We start from the raw sequence: 7212 nt of genomic DNA, 5'->3' as shown, positions 1-7212 counted from the left end.
AGTACTCAGACCTTTAGTGACCATCTCATCTCATGACCTGAGTTAAAAAAACTATCAAGTCATTCCTCTCTTCATTATCCATTAAATAAAATGTTTCATTTGTTGAATGGTACCAATAGAAACCACAACACTTAACTGATCTTCTTTTAAGGATTGCTGATTTACAAAGTGATTATAGTTCAGTTATCCCAAAATGTCCATTATTTATTTGCATCCAAAATACTCCACCTTTCTCGCTCAGAAGTTTATACATGACAAGTTGTGTCAAGGTTGCTTACATGCTGAATTTTAGAGGCAATTTTTCAAAGTGACCTTTATCTTTCTTTGAAGCTTTCTTTAAATTTCATTTCTGCATTTTCTTACAGTAGTACAAATCCAGTGGCAAAAAGCAGCCTGATGCCAAACAAATAAGGTACATCAATGGAGAAAACAAACACAAACAATTTTCGGCAAGTTTGTGGTGGGCAATCAGAAGCACATGGTGATTTTCATGTGTTTTAACAGGTATTTGATTCAGATTTAACAGTTCTTTAAGTTTTTGTTTTCCTTTTTAAATGCAGAATGGTTACATTCACACACACAGAAATGCTGCTGCTACGAACAACCCAGATGTCACCATCTCTATTAGATCTAAGGTGGAAAAAGACAAGGAAATAGGACAAGACTGTTCATGCTGGACACACTGATTCATCTTCAGCTGCCAAAGAAGGTGGTCCCCTTGGGATTCTTCATTTGCTTTCAGTTTTAGGATGGCTGAAAACACTAGCAAATGGAAATGGACAGTATCCCAGCATGTAATTGGAAAACAGCCTAGACCTTTCTGTGAGTCTTGAAGAGATGATAACCTCATCAGAGGATTATTTGTATTGTAAAAGGAAGGCATGATTGGCCTTTTCCTGCAGGAAATTTGCTGTTACACCACATTTTGAACTGCACTGCCACTGAGTGATATTGCTATTTGCTGGTAAATAGCCCATATTTCTGGTTATTCTAAACCACATTGCTCAGGACAGTGGAGCTGATTGTCAATTTAGTTGATCAATGGGAAAGCAGCAAAACAATCACAACACAGCAGTGTCTCCCTTTCCTCCTGACAATTCAAAATGCAAGGCAGGATATCTCCTGATACTTTTTCACATTCGTCTGGGACAAGAAAACAGAAATCTTGCTTTTTGTGAATATTAACTAGGGGGATAGCAATTCTAATCAGATAAACAGTATACTCAGTGAAATTGTTTGCTAGTGGCTTGGACAGTTGTATTTCAGACTAGCTAATGTGCCATCTCTCAATCTTCAAGGTATTTCAAGACACAGCTTAAATCCTTGTCAACTTTTAAGCTCATTAGGCAGTCATAAAGCAATTTCACTCTAAAAATAAACATAGGTACAGTGAAGCATTTAACTTCTTCCAAGAAAACATCTCATCCTTGTTCAACCCTGATCCCTAATCCTAAACATCTTCTCAAACTCAACCTGCCAAATTCTGTAAAACCAGTAGAAGACCATTCTCTCAAAGTAACAGACAGATTTCAAATTAAGCTTATGCTGACAATCCCTTCATCATTTCAGGCATAGACTCAGCTGCAGTGGCAGCCTCCTGTATGCAAAGGTGATGAACATCGGTAGATTTTACATCCCTATGCCCCCTGCAGTTCAGCTGGGAACACAGAGCTAAGGGCACTCCTGCTCCCAGTCTGCCTTCTCCTGTGGCAGGAGGCTTTTCCTCATGCTGACATACAGCTGGTAAGGAAATTTAAGTACTTGTTTAATGCCTGTACCCCAACAAAATTTAATCTTTAATATTATTGATCTTCAGTGCTACAAGGAAAATAGAAACAATAGAAAAATTCTGGCAAAGAATTTTCATGAGCTCTGCATAGTACTGTGGATATCATTATCTTTATGAAAGCAGTTTCACGATTTGGTTGCATCAATAGTAAAAGATGGAATGGAACAATTAGAAATGCCCTTTAGTTTACATTTGCATGTACCTACTATATGCAAAACACATGAATTATACTTCCACAAAGTAAAACAGAGTAACCAAGCCAATGAATACTACTGCTGTGAGTGCAGGCTAATATTGTTTTGCAAACAAATCTTAATCCCCAATGGTTTTTTAAAACTTGGTACTTTTTGATGAAAGAAAACTGAGAGGGCTGGAATTAAGATAGTGAATTCAACCTCTCAGTCTGATTTTTTTTTACTGGATTTTGTTTTCCCTGCCAAAAATGAAACTGATTCCTTATTCTAATGTATTAATGAAAACTGATTTAGATAGGCAACAAGTTTCCATTATCTCTCAATGTCGTTCAGGTAATAGATAGCAGATTTGTACTCCAAAAATGAAGCTCTCATTAAAAACTTCCAGTAATTTATTAGCTCATTCTCATTTTATTAAATACTACAGGGCCATGCTTTGAGACAGGAGGCTACAGGCAAATATCCTACTATGAAGAAAGAAAAATCAGTTCTCCTTACAGAATTTTACAGATTATAATTGGTTTTCTTACTACACAGGCAGAGTTTGGAAGTTCCTTCTTGTGTTTCATATGTGGGGAAGCTAAGACCAAAAAAAAATTAAAATATTATTGGTTTCAGTCATTAGCAACAAACACAAAGTGAGATGCACATAGATTTACACTTTGTTAACAGTAACTGGAATGAAAAAAAGAAGGCAAATTCTGTATTTAGGGCTTTAAGCTTCATGGGTATGTGGGTGGTGTAACACTGCTTGTTTTGTAAAACCAGAAGTGTTTGGAGGGAGAAAATATTTATCAGCCTAGCAGTTATTATGTTCCATGGAAACACATTTTTCTTCTCCCTTCACTGTTAAGGAGTCTAACTGATTGGTAACAGACTATTTTGCTTCAGTATTTCACCAGAAGTCAAGTGACGTTTTTACCTCCTTTCAACATGTTTTTCATCTTTTCAAAGGCAGTCTCTCTATAACATAACTACTGCTGTGTATCATACCCCTGTAGTTAAGAGGAGAAATTGTTCTCATAAAGCACAAGGTGTCTATTCTGATAAGATCTCACTAATAGATCCCCTAGAGTATAAATTTCCTCCAGAAAACAAAGGTGTGCAAATGCTATGTATCACCCTAAAACATTCTGGTAAATGAAAGAGAATCCAAAACAGCCTAACAATAAAAGCCAAGATATGAAAGCCTCCCTTGTCTCTGAAATCACAGTGACAGTGAAACACCCTGCTTACAGCCACAGCCTGGTCTCCACTGGCAAGTAGAATCCAGCTACCTGGAACATTTCAATGGCCATACACCTGCTACTACAATTCAACTCAAAACCCCAAACACACATTCTCACCTATTTTTCTATTTAAAAGATGATTTGCTTAAACAGCACAATTATGGGAGAGAAAATGGTTTTAAGGATGCATTTCCTAGAACATAAACACTTTCCTGCTTCAAAGTACAACTATACATAACATATTCTACTAATCAAAAACTATTTCAGATTCATTCCCTTTTTAAAGTACAAAAGGCTGTTTCTAAGAAAGCTTTGTGTAACTCACAAGAAACAAAGCTAAACAAAAACACTGCTGAAACAAAGGCATCCTTGAATATGCTTCCACTGGAGGAGAGGCAGTATAAAAGCTGCCTAAACTGATTATAGAAGCAAGCCTTATACACTTTGCTAGCAGTAAATACACAATTTAATTTCAAACTCAGATACTTAAGTATTAACTATCAAGATAAGATTTTTTTAATTTTCTGAAAATACAATTTTAAAGATTGCTGTAGGTTATCCTAAAAATATCCACTATGCAAATACTCTTCAGACTTGAAGTTTTCTCCCTTTATGAATGAAGAAAAGTCATCAGTAATATTGAAACAAACCTTTTTGTTAGTTCATTTGGATTTGGTTTTAAGTTGCTTAGTGGAAATCCAGGAGGATGCCATTAATAAACTATAAAGAAATTCACTCATGTTTATAAGGATGTAGTCATGATTATAATGTTTCATGTCCCAGAAGTATGGGACAATCCTATCTCCTATAAGCAACTTCAGAATGATTTAAAGCAGCCCATTTATTTTGCAACTGAGTGAAACTGGCAAGTTACTGAGAGTGATCACAGCATCACACACAGCATAGACTGTTTCCATCACAAGCACATCGCCACAACTTGCCCGAGTTTGCTTCAGGAGAAAAAGAAGACAGGAACTTTGAAGCATTTAATTAGTTTTGTGTCCAACTAAAACTTTCTCTGCCTTATACTGGGGATGCTTACAAACTGAAATGCAAGTTGCTGATGCTTTAGTGGTATTTCCAAGCTCTGTGTGCATCTGTGGCTCTCGAGGAAAGTTACTGCAGTCAGCAGTGGTCTTCCACAGTACGTGTTGCTAACATTTTGTGTTTGGCTGTTAGCACCAGCTGCACACCAGAGATTTCAGCCAAGACAACATTCCCAGCAACAGATGAGCACATCAGAGAAACAGTGTCAAAGGTTACTGCACATCAGGTGTCCACTTCCTGGTTTTAATGCTGAGGAAGGTTTGCTAAAACCCTTCTCTGAAACATCACTGAGGAGCCACACAGTTCTCTCCAAGGACAGTAGTGATACTGTATTTTCAGGAGAGGTCTTCTCCTGAGAAAAGATAAACTACTTGTTAAGATCTCAGAGTTAATGGGCTAGTAACAACAGTGTTTAGAGGCAAACACCCTGAACAGGTTACAAATTCAAAACCAGACTGCCATGAACCTGCGAACCTGAAGTTAGCTCACAGTCCAGATACACTCATTGAGCTCCTTCCTCCAAGCCCTCTGCTCTGGCAGAAGCCATGACTGACCAGCCCACTGCCACAAGAACTGCACAACAGGGAATGAAACAAACAGTGTCTCCAACACCCACCAGGAGACAGGATGGCTCCTGCAAAGCAGCTCATAGAGGCAGCTCAAATCAAGCATGTGCTACCCACTTTGGAAAAAAATAAAAAATCACATTCTTCATTCAGCTGGTGGAACAATGATTATAGCCCTGACTTCACAATAAAAGACAGAGGCACCGTCCCACTGAAAATTTCACAAAATTTCACGATTGCTTCAGGAGAAAGGGAACACCCAAAACAATTACTGATACTCAAGACCAGCTTTTGTCACATCTCCTGACAGCAATCCAAGCACAAAAACCCATTTGTGTGTTTGTCAGAAACTGAAGATGGGAAACACTCTTATCAAGTCAATGGAAAAACTAAAGTAATTTTATTTTCTGGAGTCAAGGCAAAGAATGGTGGTGAATTTTCCATTAACAAAAGGTCTAGACATTTCTGATAAACAGTGTGCTTCTGTCTCAGTGGCAGGCAGACATTTACAGCAAACCTGGATAGTATAAACCAATATACTAAAAAATGCACTTTTAATAAAATAAATTCCTGGCATCACTACTCTCTCTTAAAAACTGAAATTATGAGCTCCAAGTAGTGAAACCTGTTAAACAGCTGATCAGCAAAAAGCTGCTCAGCCAGCCCTGGTAAAGCATCAGTGCTAGACCAGAAGCAGGCCAAGCAGGACACAAACAAGTCACTTGCTGGAAAGAACAGTGTTACACAAGTTTCCAGTACACACTCTCCTACAATACACTGATTATCAAAAATATGGAACTTAAGCCAGAAAAATAATCTCAACACATAAACTCGTGGGAAGTTGTGGGAAAAGCCTGGAGCAACACACAGGGGATGGAAAAATCCATTGCTACACTAACTACAGTAGCACCAGAGTGCTTTTTTTCTTCTAATTCTTTTAAGACTAGGAATTGTGACTTTGAATATAGAGAACTTGCATGCAGTAACTGGCAGGTTAATATTAAATCCACTCCACCACTGTGGTCAGTTGATTCACCCTGGTTACCTGTTTATAGCTAATAAAACAGCATGCAAATTTTGTAGCCTCTTGCCATTAAACCCACCTCTCAAAAGACAAAGTAAAGAAGGAAAAGTTTATAGAGAAAGAAGTTAGAATCATATTCACTACTCAGGCTCCTCAAAGCATCAGCAAGAGAAAAACCCCAAAAACTAGGAAGAGAGGGCTCAAGCTTTCAAGGACAGACATTGCTTCATCACAACATGTGTCATCAACTTTTTCTGGCTATAAAACAGAGTTAAAACTGCCTGAAATGTTATCAGCGCTGGAAATGTTATTACCCAGTGGAGAAGGGTACTTCAACCACTCTATAAAATGGCACACACATGGATCACTCAAGAAATGACAGGGACTCCTGAGGTCTAGACTGATGGAGGTTTGATCAAATAGAATGACAGGCAAGTCACTCTGAAGCAGCATTAGGAGGAGAGAGAGGGTAGCCACTTGTCTCTGTTTGCACAGCAAGAATCCAAGCACCTTGTCAGCCCTGAAAAACAACACTTCATCTGCTCTTATTCCATACCACCACTGGCTGTTGACATACCTCAAGGTGCACCCTGGAAATTACACTTACTGCCAGACTCAAACACTACACAGCCTTGTACACACTGCTGAACTACCTGCAGCAGAGCAGAATCTCAAACTGCCTCACCAAAAAGCATAAAGGAAGGACATTAATGAGATACAGTGCTACACAGCATTACTGTAGAAACCTGAAAAATACACCTCCTCCTTTATCTCTCCCCAGATACTGACTGAAAAAACATAACAAAAATCCAGATTTCCACTACACAGGTTAACAAAGTGAAGAAAGATGGCAGTGAAAAGCAAGGAATGCCAACACTCATAAGTAGCTGGCTGGTCTGATGATGGACTTCAGCTCCTCTAATCTCTCATGAAGCAAACACCTTCAATATGCAATACACCCATCACAGCACCCATCTTTGGCTGAGATGACCATAAGGAAACAATACCAGCCATCCTTGGGTGCAAGAGCGTGAAGCTGTTCCAAATGAAGGCAACCAGTCTGGATCACTCACTCGTTTACCTGAAGCCAGAGAAACCACAACAAATATTCCTTCCACTATTTAAAAAAAAAAATCACCAAAGTAAAAAATACTGACTGCTGACCAGTTACTTTGTGCCCAAGTGGATGCAGCAAGTAGTGCTTGCCTTGTGGTGAGTTTGTGGGCTGCAGCAGCCTCCACGAGCCTGCTGGAATGTACCAAAAGCAAACAACACAGCACATGTCACAGAGCTGCAACAGGATTTACATCTTGTTCTGACTGCAGTAGGTGCACAAGGGCAATTCATTATTTTCATCTGCTCG

This window comes from Molothrus aeneus, chromosome 3, assembly GCF_037042795.1.
Source record: "Molothrus aeneus isolate 106 chromosome 3, BPBGC_Maene_1.0, whole genome shotgun sequence".
NCBI classification, from domain to species: domain Eukaryota; kingdom Metazoa; phylum Chordata; class Aves; order Passeriformes; family Icteridae; genus Molothrus; species Molothrus aeneus.
This window is presented reverse-complemented; position numbering follows the sequence as displayed.